This window comes from Chiloscyllium plagiosum, unplaced genomic scaffold, assembly GCF_037043375.1.
Source record: "Chiloscyllium plagiosum isolate Xiang-an unplaced genomic scaffold, Cpla_swu_hap1 HiC_scaffold_30, whole genome shotgun sequence".
NCBI classification, from domain to species: Eukaryota; Metazoa; Chordata; class Chondrichthyes; order Orectolobiformes; family Hemiscylliidae; genus Chiloscyllium; species Chiloscyllium plagiosum.
Window position 1 is genome coordinate 4,387,612 of NW_028270168.1, and position 13,661 is coordinate 4,401,272.

General features: G+C 50.0%; 1 protein-coding gene across 6 annotated transcripts in view; it reads left to right on the forward strand.

Annotated features, from left to right (window-relative positions):
• Positions 1-2,786: 2,786 nt before the first annotated feature.
• LOC122563474 (proto-oncogene tyrosine-protein kinase Yrk-like) overlaps positions 2,787-13,661 on the forward strand; it is a 346,505-nt gene continuing 335,630 nt past the window's right edge. For 4 of the 6 annotated variants that reach the window (XM_087976674.1, XM_043717232.2, XM_087976677.1 and 1 more), the window contains exon 1: positions 2,787-3,144. The gene's annotated coding sequence lies outside the window, so the exon portion shown is untranslated. Of the gene's footprint in view, positions 3,145-3,269; positions 3,388-13,661 lie in introns of those variants that run through there. The other 2 variants (XM_087976676.1, XM_087976679.1) reach the window with 2 other exon arrangements.

Sequence of the window (13,661 nt, forward strand, 5' to 3'; positions counted from 1 at the left end):
GTGTTTTGTGCAGTCCTTGCATGGTATTTTGTACACTACATTGGTTTTGCTCATGTTGGGTATCGGGTCCTTCGTTCTGGTGAGTTGTTGTCGGAGCGTGGCTGTTGGTTTGTGTGCCATTATGAGTCCTAGGGGTCGCAGTAGTCTGGCTGTCAGTTCTGAGATGCTCCTGATGTATGGTAGTGTGGCTAGTCCTTTTGGTTGTGGTATGTCCTCGTTCCGTGGTCTTTCTCTTAGGCATCTGTTGATGAAGTTGCGCAGTTATCCGTTTTTGGCGAATACCTTGTATAGGTGTTCCTCTTCTTTTTGCAGTTCTGGTGTACTGCAGTGTGTTGTGGCCCTTTTGAATAGTGTCCTGATGCAGCTTTGTTTGTGTGTTTTGGGGTGGTTACTTTCATAGTTTAGGACTTGGTCTGTGTGTGTGGCTTTCCTGTATACCCTTGTAGTGAATTCTCCGTTCGGTGTTCTCTGTACCATCACGTCTAGGAATGGGAGTTGGTTGTCCTTTTCTTCTTCTCTCGTGAATTGGATTCCTGTGAGTGTGGCGTTGATGATCCGGTGTGTTTTTTCTATTTCCGTGTTTTTAATGATTACAAACGTGTCATCGACATATCTGACCCAGAGTTTGGGTTGAATTTGTGGTAGGACTGTTTGTTCTAACCTTTGCATAACTGCCTCTGCTATGAGTCCCGAGATTGGTGATCCCATGGGTGTCCCGTTGATTTGTTCGTATATCTGGTTGTTGAATGTGAAGTGTGTTGTGAGGCACAAGTCCAGTAGTTTAAGTATGCCGTCTTTGTTGAGAGGTTCAGCGTCCTGTTTTCTGTTCTGTATGTCCAGTAGGTTGGCTATTGTTTCTCTGGCTAGGGTTTTGTCAATCGAAGTGAACAGTGCCGTCACGTCGAATGATATCATGGTTTCTTCTTTGACAGAGAACAGCCAGGGAATTCCTAGAGGCATGGCATTCATCCACAAACTCCATCAACAAACACATCGACCTGGACCAATATACCAACCACTACAGCGGACAGCTGAAACTGACAACCGGAAGCGGCAGGGACAGACCACTATAAACATCGGAGGAAACATCAAAGAAGTGCTTCGCAGGAGGCTCCCAAGCACTGATGATGTCGCCTAGCCAGGGGACGAAACGTTTGCAACAAAAACTTCCAGCTCGGCGAACAGAACCACAGCAAGATTTAACATCTTAGGTCTATTTCCCAACATAGATTGGATGGGCTGATTGGCCTCCTTTTCTACTATGTAATGATCTACACTATTGTGAGAATTGCTAATGACCAATGTAATAATTGGTATTTACTGTCACCAGATACTCTGATTCTAAAATTAATACTTGCAAATTTCCTTCAGGAAATAATAGGTGGTGAATTTAAATGCTACATTTTTTTTCACATTTCATTTCTGTATTTTGTTTCCATCACTGTCATATTTTCCCTTGCTACTTCTCTTTCAGTATCTTGATTTGAATTTGAATTCATCCATTACAGTTCTGCCCCTCTCCTGACTCTTCTTTCTATTGTTTCACTTCACAATATCCCAATTTTGATTTTATTTGTTCATAGAGTGTTTTTAAAATTCATTCATGCAATGTGACATTGCTGTCTGAGCTAGCATTCATTGCTGGCCCCTACTTGCCAGGGAAGTATCAATCATATCTCTGTGGGTCTGGAGTCACACGTAGGCCGAACCAGGTAAAGATAGCAATTTCCTTCCCTAAAGGACATTAGTAAAGCAGATGGATCTTCCTCCAACAATTGGTGACCATTTCATAGCCATCATTAGATTCAAATTTCAAACACCTGCCATGGTGGGTTTTGAACCCAGAGCATGATTTGTGTCTGTATTAATAGTCTGGTGATAATAGCACTAAGCCATTGTCTTCTGAGTAATGTGGGCTGAACCTGACATTTATTGCTCATCCCTAGTTGCCACTTGAGCTCCCTGACTTGCTAGAACCATTTCAGAGGGCAGTTAAGAGTCAAACACATTGCTGTGGGTCAGGAGTCTGATGTCAGCCAGACCGGGTAAGGATTTCCTTCATTAAATGACACAACCGAACCAGATGGGGTTTTATGACAATCGGCAATGATTACACGGTCACTATTAGACTAGCTTAGAATTTCCAGATTTTCATAGATTCACCATCTGTCATAATGGAATCCCACAGCACTAACCTGGGTCTCTCGATGGCAAGTGACAAGTCATTCTGTCACCATCTCATCGCTAGTTAAAGAGATACATTTACTCTTCCTGTTCCCTCAGGTCCCAGGTTCCTTTGATCTCACCATTACATTACCAGCTCCGACGTTTAGGAAATGTTTGGTCAAAAATGTAAGAATCCTAAAGGTGAGTCTAACTAACAGCAGATGTCACTAGATGTCTTGCTACTGTAAACTATGGCCCAGCCCTTTATTGTGGACATCAATGTTGTTTCCACTTTTTTTTTAACATCTCGTTCAATCTTTTTTAAATATCTATTTCAGCCGTTAAGGTGCCCATCCTCTCTCTAGTTGCTCTCTTGTTCTTAAGTGTACTTGTACTGCATCTTTGAATCTATTACAATGCTGCCATCCAGATCCTCTGCTGGCGTTGGAATCTATTCCCTGAGCCTTCCCATTCCCCTGTGGGAATTGTTGGTGTGGGTGACCTCTAACAACACTGAGCATCTGTTTGTGCAAATCTGTTAGCAGCACATAATCTCTATTAATTATAATTAAACACAGAGAATGCTGGGGAAACTCAGCAGGTCTGGCAGCATCTACTGGGAGAAAGAGTTAATGTTTTGAATCTCATGTGGCTCTTCAGAGCTGCTTTTGCTTTTGCTAATCTGCTCCATTCTCTCAGTTCTGGAGGACTTGAATCATGTGGTTGCAGTAATTTTGATATATATCCTTCATCTCTGTCAGGATTCTCCCGGTACTCCGCGTGGTCCGGGTGAATGGGACGGTCTATATCCCTCATACTGTGTAAACTGCTCAAACATCATCTCACTGCACGGACTGAGCGGGCGACCTTCAAAGGAGATCGAGGGAAAATAAACATTCACATCAATCAGATCGCGGTGGATGGTGCGGCTGGAATCTGTTGTTTGGAAACAGGGCCGGTGCGGAGCAGGCACTGGGGGTGAGTGATGCCTCAGTGAGGCTGGGGGTGGGGGGAATGTGTATGTGTATGTGTGTGTTCACAGTTCTCCCTGACACAGACTGAACTCACCCAGTATCGCTGCTGCTGCTGCTGCATGTGCAGAGGGCGCCGAGAGATTCTCCGGAAATCTATACAGCCCACACACACACACACACAGAGGCTGAGAGAGGGAGCGGGGAGAAACTACAGGAGCCCGACCTCCCTGGAGGGGGTTTCGGTCAGGTAAGGCTGGGGAGGGGAGGGGAGGATTGTTCAGAGCAGCCCGAGGGGTTGGGGTTGGGGTTGGGGTTGGGGTTGGGGTTGGGGTTAAAGGACCCTACCTCCCGCTCCTCCTCACATACATCTCTCTCTGTCTCTCTCCCTCTCTGTCTCTGTGTGTCTCTCTCTATCTGTCTGTGTGTCTCTGGCTGCCTCGGGGTGGTGGAGCTTGTGAAAGTTGTGGGTCCCCTGACCCGCTCCTCTGGGTGAGGGCCATTTGAGAGACAATACAATCATTTGGGAAGTTTCTCGGTGTGGGAGGTATTGGAGTGAGCCGCCGGTTTGGAGATTGTAACAACTGGGAAATGTTCCACTCAGAGCGGGGACCATGGCCGGAGCTGGGGGCGAGGGGGGTGGAGTTCATTAGAAACTCACGGCGGCTCCTTCTCACAGCGAGTCGCTTTCACTCGGGAGGGGGGTCCCCTCCCCTCCCCTCCCCTCCCCTCGAGGTGATGGTCGCGACACCCGCCCATTCAGCCCCACCCCCACCACACACACACACACAGGGGGAGATGCCTGTTTCCCCATCCCCGGCCAACTCTCTCCCCCCCCAGTGTTTCTCCCCCCCCAGTGTTTCTCCCCCCCCAGTGTTTCTCTCTCCCCCCCCAGTGTTTCTCTCTCTGTTCCCCCCGATGTTTCTCTTCCCCCCCCAGTGTTTCTCTTCCCCCCCCCCCAGAGTTTCTCTCCCCCCCCCCCAGAGTTTCTCTCCCCCCCCCCCCAGAGTTTCTCTCTCCCCCCCCCCCAGAGTTTCTCTTCCTCCTCCCCCCGGTGTTTCTCTTCCCCCCCCCCCCGGTGTTTCTCTTCCCCCCCCCCCCGGTGTTTCTCTTCCCCCCCCCCCCCCCGTGTTTCTCTTCCCCCCCCCCCCCCCCGTGTTTCTCTTCCCCCCCCCCCCCCCGTGTTTCTCTTCCCCCCCCCCCAGTGTTTCTCTTCCCCCCCCCCAGTGTTTCTCTTCCCCCCCCCAGTGTTTCTCTTCCCCCCCCCAGTGTTTCTCTTCCCCCCCCCCAGTGTTTCTCTTCCCCCCCCCAGTGTTTCTCTTCCCCCCCCCCAGTGTTTCTCTTCCCCCCCCCCAGTGTTTCTCTTCCCCCCCCAGTGTTTCTCTTCCCCCCCCCCAGTGTTTCTCTTCCCCCCCGTGTTTCTCTCTCCCCCAAATGTTTCTCTCTCACCCCCAATGTTTCTCTCTCTCTCTCCCCCAAGTGTTTCTCTCTCTCTCCCAAGTGTTTCTCTCTCTCCCCCCAGTGTTTTCTCTCTCTCCCCCCCGCGTTTCTCTCCCCCCCAGTGTTTCTCTCCCCCCCAGTGTTTCTCTCCCCCCCAGTGTTTCTCTCCCCCCCAGTGTTTCTCTCTCCCCCAGTGTTTCTCTCTCCCCCCCAGTGTTTCTCTCTCCCCCCCAGTGTTTCTCTCTCCTCCCCCCAGTGTTTTTCTCTCTCTCCCCCCAGTGTTTCTCTCTCCTCCCCCGTGTTTGTCTTCCCCCCCCAGTGTTTCTCTCCCCCCCCAGTGTTTCTCTCTCACCCCCAGTGTTTCTCTCCCCCCCCCCAGTGTTTCTCTCCCCCCCCAGTGTTTCTCTCCCCCCCCAGTGTTTCTCTCCCCCCCCAGTGTTTCTCTCTCTCCCCCCCAGTGTTTCTCTCCCCCCCAGTGTTTCTCTCCCCCCCAGTGTTTCTCTCCCCCCCCCAGTGTTTCTCTCTTCCCCCCAAGTGTTTCTCTCCTCTCCAGTGTTTCTCTCTCCCCCAAGTGTTTCTCTCCCCTCCAGTGTTTCTCTCTCCCACTCAGTGTTTTTCTCTCTCTCTCCCCCCAGTGTTTCTCTCTTCCCCCCAGTGTTTCTCTCTCTGTTCCCCCCGATGTTTCTCTCTCCCCCAGTGTTTCTCTCTCTCCCCCAGTGTTTCTCTCTCTCCCCCAGTGTTTCTCTCTCTCCCCCAGTGTTTCTCTCTCCCCCCCAGTGTTTCTCTTCCCCCCCCAGTGTTTCTCTCTCCCCCAAGTGTTTCTCTCCCCTCCAATGTTTCTCTCTCCCCTCCAGTGTTTCTCTCTCCCACTCAGTGTTTTTCTCTCTCTCTCCCCCCAGTGTTTCTCTCTTCCCCCCAGTGTTTCTCTCTCTGTTCTCCCCCAGTGTTTCTCTTCCCCCCCAGTGTTTCTCTCTTCCCCCCAGTGTTTCTCTCTCTGTTCCCCCCGATGTTTCTCTCTCCCCCAGTGTTTCTCTCTCTCCCCCAGTGTTTCTCTCTCTCCCCCAGTGTTTCTCTCTCTCCCCCAGTGTTTCTCTCTCCCCCCCAGTGTTTCTCTTCCCCCCCCCCAGTGTTTCTCTCTCCCCCAAGTGTTTCTCTCCCCTCCAATGTTTCTCTCTCCCCTCCAGTGTTTCTCTCTCCCACTCAGTGTTTTTCTCTCTCTCTCCCCCCAGTGTTTCTCTCTTCTCCCCAGTGTTTCTCTCTCTGTTCTCCCCCAGTGTTTCTCTTCCCCCCCCCCAGTGTTTCTCTTCCCCCCCCCAGTGTTTCTCTTCCCCCCCCCAGTGTTTCTCTTCCCCCTCCAGTGTTTCTCTCTCCCCCAAATGTTTCTCTCTCTCTCTCCCCCAAGTGTTTCTCTCTCTCCCCCAAGTGTTTCTCTCTCTCCCCCCAGTGTTTTCTCTCTCTCCCCCCCCCAGTGTTTCTCTCTCCCCCCCCCCGTGTTTCTCTCTCCCCCCCAGTGTTTCTCTCTCCCCCCCCCGTGTTTCTCTCTCCCCCCCCCAGTGTTTCTCCCTCCCCGCAGTGTTTCTCTCTCCCCCCCCAGTGTTTCTCTCTCTGTTCCCCCCGATGTTTCTCTCTCCCCCCCAGTGTTTCTCTCTCCCCCCCAGTGTTTCTCTTCCCCCCCCCAGTGTTTCTCTTCCCCCCCCCAGTGTTTCTCTTCCCCCCCCCCAGTGTTTCTCCCTCCCCCGCAGTGTTTCTCTCCACCCCCCGTGTTTCTCTCTCCCCCCCCGTGTTTCTCTCTCCCCCCCCCCCCGTGTTTCTCTCTCCCCCCCCCGTGTTTCTCTCTCCCCCCCCCGTGTTTCTCTCTCCCCCCCCCAGTGTTTCTCTCTCCCCCCCCAGTGTTTCTCTCTCCCCCCCCAGTGTTTCTCTCTCCCCCCCCAGTGTTTCTCTCTCCCCCCCGCAGTGTTTCTCTCTCCCCCCCCAGCGTTTCTCTCTCCCCCCCCAGTGTTTCTCTCTCCCCCCCAGTGTTTCTCTCCCCCCCAGTGTTTCTCTCCCCCCCCGTGTTTCTCTCTCCCCCCCCCCAGTGTTTCTCCCTCCCCGCAGTGTTTCTCTCTCCCCCTCCAGTGTTTCTCTCCCCTCCAGTGTTTCTCTCTTCCCCCCCCAGTGTTTCTCTCTCTGTTCCCCCCGATGTTTCTCTCTCCCCCCCAGTGTTTCTCTCTCCCCCCCAGTGTTTCTCTTCCCCCCCCCCAGTGTTTCTCTTCCCCCCCCCCAGTGTTTCTCCCTCCCCCGCAGTGTTTCTCTCCACCCCCTGTGTTTCTCTCTCCCCCAGTGTTTCTCTCTTCCCCCCAAGTATTTCTCTCCCCTCCAGTGTTTCTCTCTCCCCCCCCGTGTTTCTCTCTCCCCCCCCAGTGTTTCTCTCCCCCCCCAGTGTTTCTCTCTCCCCCCCCAGTGTTTCTCCCTCCCCGCAGTGTTTCTCCCTCCCCTCCAGTGTTTCTCTCTCCCCCCCCAGTGTTTCTCTCTCCCCCCCTGTGTTTCTCTCTCCCCCCCTGTGTTTCTCTCTCCCCCCCTGTGTTTCTCTCTCCCCCCCTGTGTTTCTCTCTCCCCCCCCGTGTTTCTCTCTCCCCCCCAGTGTTTCTCTCTCCCCTCCCAGTGTTTCTCCCTCCCCGCAGTGTTTCTCTCTCCCCCTCCAGTGTTTCTCTCTCCCCCTCCAGTGTTTCTCTCTCCCCCTCCAGTGTTTCTCTCTCCCCTCCAGTGTTTCTCTCTCCCCTCCAGTGTTTCTCTCTCCCCCTCAGTGTTTTTCTCTCTCTCTCCCACCAGTGTTTCTCTCTTCCCCCACCAGTGTTTCTCTCTCTGTTCCCCCCGATGTTTCTCTCCCCCCCAGTGTTTCTCTCTCCCCCCCCCCCCAGTGTTTCTCTTCCCCCCCCCCCAGTGTTTCTCTTCCCCCCCCCAGTGTTTCTCCCTCCCCCGCAGGTTTCTCTCCCCCCCCCCCCCCCGTGTTTCTCTCTTCCCCCCAAGTGTTTCTCCCTCCCCCGCAGTGTTTCTCTCTTCCCCCCCAGTGTTTCTCTCTCCCCCCTGCAGTGTTTCTCTCTCCCCCCCCAGTGTTTCTCTCTTCCCCCCCAGTGTCTCTCTCTCCCCCCCGTGTTTCTCTCTTTCCCCCCCCCTGTGTTTCTCTCTCCCCCCCGCAGTGTTTCTCTCTCCCCCCCCCCAGTGTTTCTCTCTCTGCCCCAGTGTTTCTCTCTGCCCCAGTGTTTCTCCCTCCCCCGCAGTGTTTTTCTCTCTCCCCCCCCCCCAATGTTTCTCTCTTCCCGCCCAGTGTTTCTCTCTCCCCCCCCAGTCTTTCTCTTTCCCCATCAGTGTTCCTCCCCTACCGTGCCCCCCCCCCCCCCCCCGTGTTTCTCTTTCCCCTCCTTGTGTTACTCCCCTCCCAGTGTGGGCACAATCAGGAGCACACATGGACTGGACTAGCCTACTGTCTGGGTAAAACCTTGTGTATTTCCCAGAGCATCGCAGAGGGCACACAACAGTCAGTGCCATGTTGACAATGTTTTGTTATGTTCCATTCCCCGATTACCAGTGTTCACCAACAATTGGCACCATCCAGGTCTACTGTAGCAGCACCAACCCTCTTCACAGTGTACAGCTCAGCTGTCATTCCCGTCCCATTGATGGTGAACAACATCAAATCCCAACAGTAAACCAGCAGATAGACCTGCTTCCTGCCAGCATTCAGTGTTCCGGGCACCAGTGCAGTGCTACACAGTCAGAATATAATGCTGGTCTTTCCTGTCACATGGTCTCCTGAAGCTGAACGTATTCTGCGTTGGTTTGTGGGGAATTGATGCTATCACACTTCAGAAAACCCGGGGCTCTGTACCTCTCACCCTCCTCGTGGCTGTCTGCACCATGATGAATGCTCGTTAGTCTGCCGTCTTTATTGGGTTCAAATGACTGGGACAGGAAATGTAACAGCATCCTGTTAGATGTGAGGGAATACAGCAGCCTAGAAATGTGTTAAAGTCAGTGACACACAAGGGGACCGAAATGAAGCTGAGGGTGTTGTCAACAAACGCAGGGATATGTAATTTTCTACAATATAGGGCAAGTTTTGTTACTTTACACTAACCGTCAACCACTCACAGATGCACTCACACACAAAGACTTGCATCCACACACAAAGACATGCATCCACACACAAACATACAAGGATCACACACTCACCCCCACACACACTCCCTCACATACAACCACACATACACAGACACTCACTCACAACCAAACACATACCCGCATGCCCACTCTCTCACACTCACAATCATCTATACACATGCACGCACAAACATGTGCACACACTCACTTCCACACACACACACCCACCACACCCACACATACATATAGACACACACCAACCCACAAATGCACAGACATTCACACAGGCACTTTTAAAAACACAGACTCACACACCCACACATTCTTGTGCACACAGACTCACCTCTAGTTTGGACTCCCCCACCCTCGGAAAAAGGCCTTGGTTATTTACCCTATCCATGCCCCTCAGGATTTTATAAACTTCGATAAGGTCAGCCCTTAGTCTCTGATGCTCATGGAAAACAGCCCCAGCCTATCCAGTCTCTCCCTATAGCTCAAACCCTCAAACCCTGGCAACATCCTTGTAAATCTTTTCTGCATCCTCTCAAGTCATGGGAAACTGGTTAGCAAGCTGACATCACATGGAGTATAGGGACTACTAGCCATTTGGATACAGAACTGGCTGGAAGGTAGTGGTGGTGGAGGGTTGCTTTTCAGACTGGAGGCCTATGACCAGTGGAGTACCACAAGGATCGGTGCTGGGACCTCTACTTTTCATCATTTATATAAATGATTTGGATGTTAACATAGGAGGTATAGTTAGTAAAATTGGATGTGTATTGGACAGAGAAGAAGGTTACCTCAGAGTATCATGAGATCTTGACCAGATGGGCCAATGGACTGAGGAGTGGCAGATGGAGTTTAATTTAGATAAATGCGAGCTGCTGCATTTTGGAAAAGCAAATCAGGACAGCACTTATACACTTGATGGTAAGGTCCCAGGGAGTGTTGCTGAGCAAAGAGACCTTGGAGTGCAGGTTCATAGCTCCTTGAAAGTAGAATTGAAGGTAGACAGGATAGTGAAGAAGGCATGGATTATTCAGGCATGTCCTGTACACACAAAACAGGACAAATCCAACCCGGCCAATTACCATGCCAGCAGTCTACTCTCCGCCATCAGTAAAGTGATGGAATGCGTCATCTACAGTGCTATCAAGCAGCGTCTGCTCAGCAATAACCTGCTCAGTGATGCCCAGTTTGGGCTCCTCCAGGATCACTCAGCTCCTGACCTCATTACAGCTTTGGTTCAAACATAGACAAAAGAGCTGAATTCCAGAGGGGAGGGGAGAGGGACAGCTGTTGACATTGAGGCTGCATTTGACAGAGAGTAGCATCAAGGAGCCCAAGCAAAACTGGAATTAGTGGGTATCAGGGGCCAACTCTCCACTAGCTGGAGTCGTTCCTAACATTTAGGAAGATGGTTGTGGTTGTTGGAGGTCAGTTCTCTCAGCTCCAGGACATCTCTGCAGGAGTTCCTCAGGATAGTGTCCTCGGCCCAACCATTTTCAGCTGTTTCATCAATGACCTTCCCTCCATCAGAAGTGGGGATGTTCATGATGATTGCACAATTCATGACTCCTCAGATACTGAAGCAGACCATGTTCAAATGCAGCACAATCTGGACAATATCCAGGCTTGGTCTGACACATGGCAAGTGATGTTCATGCCACACAAATGCCAGGCAATGACCATCTTCACCAATAGAGATTTTAACTTCCACTTATTGACCTTCAATGGCATCACCATCACTAAATACCCAGTCTCAACACCCTGGGGTTTATTATTGAACAGAAACTGAACTAGAGCAACTGTTTAAATGCAGGGGCTACAAAGGCAGGCCAGAGGCAGTGAGTCCTGCAGTGAGTAACTCCCTGACTCCTCAAAGCCTGCCCATCGTCTACAGGCACAAGTGAGGAACAATGTTCCTTCTAATTCTCTTGCTCACTGCATGGGCTTCTGAGGTCTGCCCATGGCAATAACCAGAACTCAATGGCACGAATGGAGAGCTGATGCCAGTCGCCATGGACAACATCGGAGTGGCTGGGTGCGTGTGTAACCATGCAGCTGGGAGGAAACAGGACTGTGACAGAATACTGCCCACTTGCCTGGATGAATGCTGCTCCAACAACACTCAATAAACTTAACACCATCCAGAAGCTTCACACTTGATTGGCATCACATCCACAAATGTTCACTCCCTCTACACAGTACACGCTCAATAGCAGCAATGTGTACTATCTACAAAATGCATGAAAGGAATTCACCAAAAATTTCTTAGACAGCACCTTCCAAACCCATGACCTCTTCCATCTAGAAGGACAAAGGCAGCAGATACTTGGGAACACCACCACCTTCAGATTCCCCTCCAAGCCACTCCTGAAATATCTCACTGTTGCTTCTCTATTGCTGGGTGAAATTCTGGGAATTGCCCAGGTATTGTGAATCACCCAAAAGCATATGGACAACAGCTGTCGAAGAGGGTGGCTCACCACCACCACCTTCTCAAGGGCTACTCGGGATGGGCAATAAATGCTGGCCCAGCCAGTGACAACCATGACCTATGAGCAAATAAAGTAGCCACACTTAACCACCTTCATGCTGACACACTCACACACATGCACACAACACACAGAGATATATAACCCCCAACATTCACTTGCACTGTCACTCCCGCTCGCGCCCCCCCCCCCCCCCAACATTCAGTCACACCAACACACACACACAAACTAACACTACCATACACACAGAAACACACACCCACAAGAGTTGGGGGAGGGAGAGGACTGTTTTATCTCTGTGGATCAAGCTTTTTTAAAAAGCAGTATTTGACTGTAATTGTGAGTATGGAGTGAGAGGTACCTGTGACTGAATGGCGATTTAAATTGCACTGCAGTGGGTTTGTTGCCTTAGTGTCACAGGGGGACACAGGGGGCTGTGTGATGGAATGGATATGCAAAGCACTCTGAAGTACATACCACCCAAGTAGTGAACAGCCCATTTCATTCTGCTGTCTCCACTTGGGCCACTTTGAAATAGTGTTGTTAACTGTTCAATCCTGTATATAGGAGCACAGGATATATTGTTGGACCTATATTGAATCAGGTCTCTCCCATTTGGGAATGAACTAGTTAAATTTATTTTTCTTTTAAGGAGGTAGGAGTCACGAGTAACTTTAATCTTTATGTGAATGTTTAAAGATCGTAAGTAAATGAGAGAGCTATTTTGAATAGTATTGATGAGAGCTATGCTGTTCTAATATTCAGGCACAATCGCTCAGCATGCTAATGTGCTGCCTGTCACTGCTAAGTTCTCTGTTTCCTACACGCCATTTGTTAAATCCTGGCCCTGTCTGTCGTAATAAAGGTGTTTGGGTAGATATTTCACTTCAACTCTTTACTGTCTGGGCTCTTTACATTACTTGGAGGTGGTATTTAGACAGTGCACAGTCTTTTTGTTATTCCTGCCCAATGTTAAGTGACTTAACGGAGATTAAAACCAGGCAGAATGTAAAAACCAACATTGCCGCCAACTCTGACAGCTTCAAATAGGTTAACATTCCCCACATTGGGGTCTGTTTGCCGTCAGTTTTGCTGACTGTAAGATAGATTTTCAACACATTGTTTTGTTGACTGTGCAGTGGATGTGACACAGTGATCATGAAATACTGACAGTCATGTAAGGAGTCAATATCACATTTTTTTCAATGTTCCTGACAAGATGATTGTAAGGGAATGGCTGGTAAATATTCTGAAAGGATGAGTGCTATTGGCCATGTTGGACTTAAAAGACCTCCCGAAACAGAGTTGATTAATACAGAAATCCTAAAAATATGAATGCATCACTGGGTGGAGCAGGAGTTCTTGTCCATCCCCATTTGCCCTACAGAAGGTAGTGGTGAGCTGATTTTTTTGAACCACTGCAGTCTTCCCTACTATTTGTGTTTAGGGTGTGGATGACGCTGGCTAGGCCAGCATTTGTTGTCTAGAGGGCATTTGATAGTTAACCACCTATACACTCTGTAGTCACATGTAGGCCAGGCGACGGTTAAATTAGATTACTTACAGTGTGGAAACAGGCCCTTCGGGCCAACAAGCCCACACCGACCCTCCAAAGAGCAACCCACCCAGACCCATTCCCCTACATTTACCCCTTCACCTAATACTACGGGCAATTTAGCACGGCCAATTCACCTAACCTGCACATTTTTGGACTGTGGGAGGAAACCGGAGCACACCCACGCAGACAATGTGCAAACTCCGCACAAACAGTTGCCTGAGGTGGGAATTGAACGCAGGTCTCTGGCGCTGTGAGGCAGCAGTGCTAACCACTGTGCCACCACTGCTGATGGCAGATTTCCTTCCCCAAACAATATCAGTGAACCAAATGAGTTTTTACAACAATCAGTAAGAGTTGCATGGTCATCATTAGGCTAGCTTTTAGTTCCAAATTTTTGTTGAATTCAAATTTGTTCATTTTAAATCGAAGATGAAATTTTGTTCAGCAAAGATATTAATGATATGGGCCAAAGGCAGTTATATGGAGTTGAGCCACAGATAATTAGGATCTCATTGAATGGTGGAACAGGCTCAAGGGGCTGAATGGCCTACTCCTGTTCCTAAATTTCACTATCTGCTCAGGAGGGATTCAAACCCACACCCCCGAAGTATTAATATGGATTTCTGGATGATTAAGTCCAGTAACATAACCATACATCCTTGCATCCCCATTGAGGGAGTGGGCAGGACGGGTGGTGAGAGTTTGATTTTGATATTTTGCATTTGGAAGGAAAAAAGGAAAGTTATTTCAAAGGATCAGTTGTATTGGAAGCAAGGTAAGATCAGAGACCGCGTGAAAATTTCATTGTATTAATGTTCAATGTACTCTTCAGGTGATGAACATGAAAAACAATTCCTTTCAGAAGAATTAGCAATTGGCCATTTGACCCTG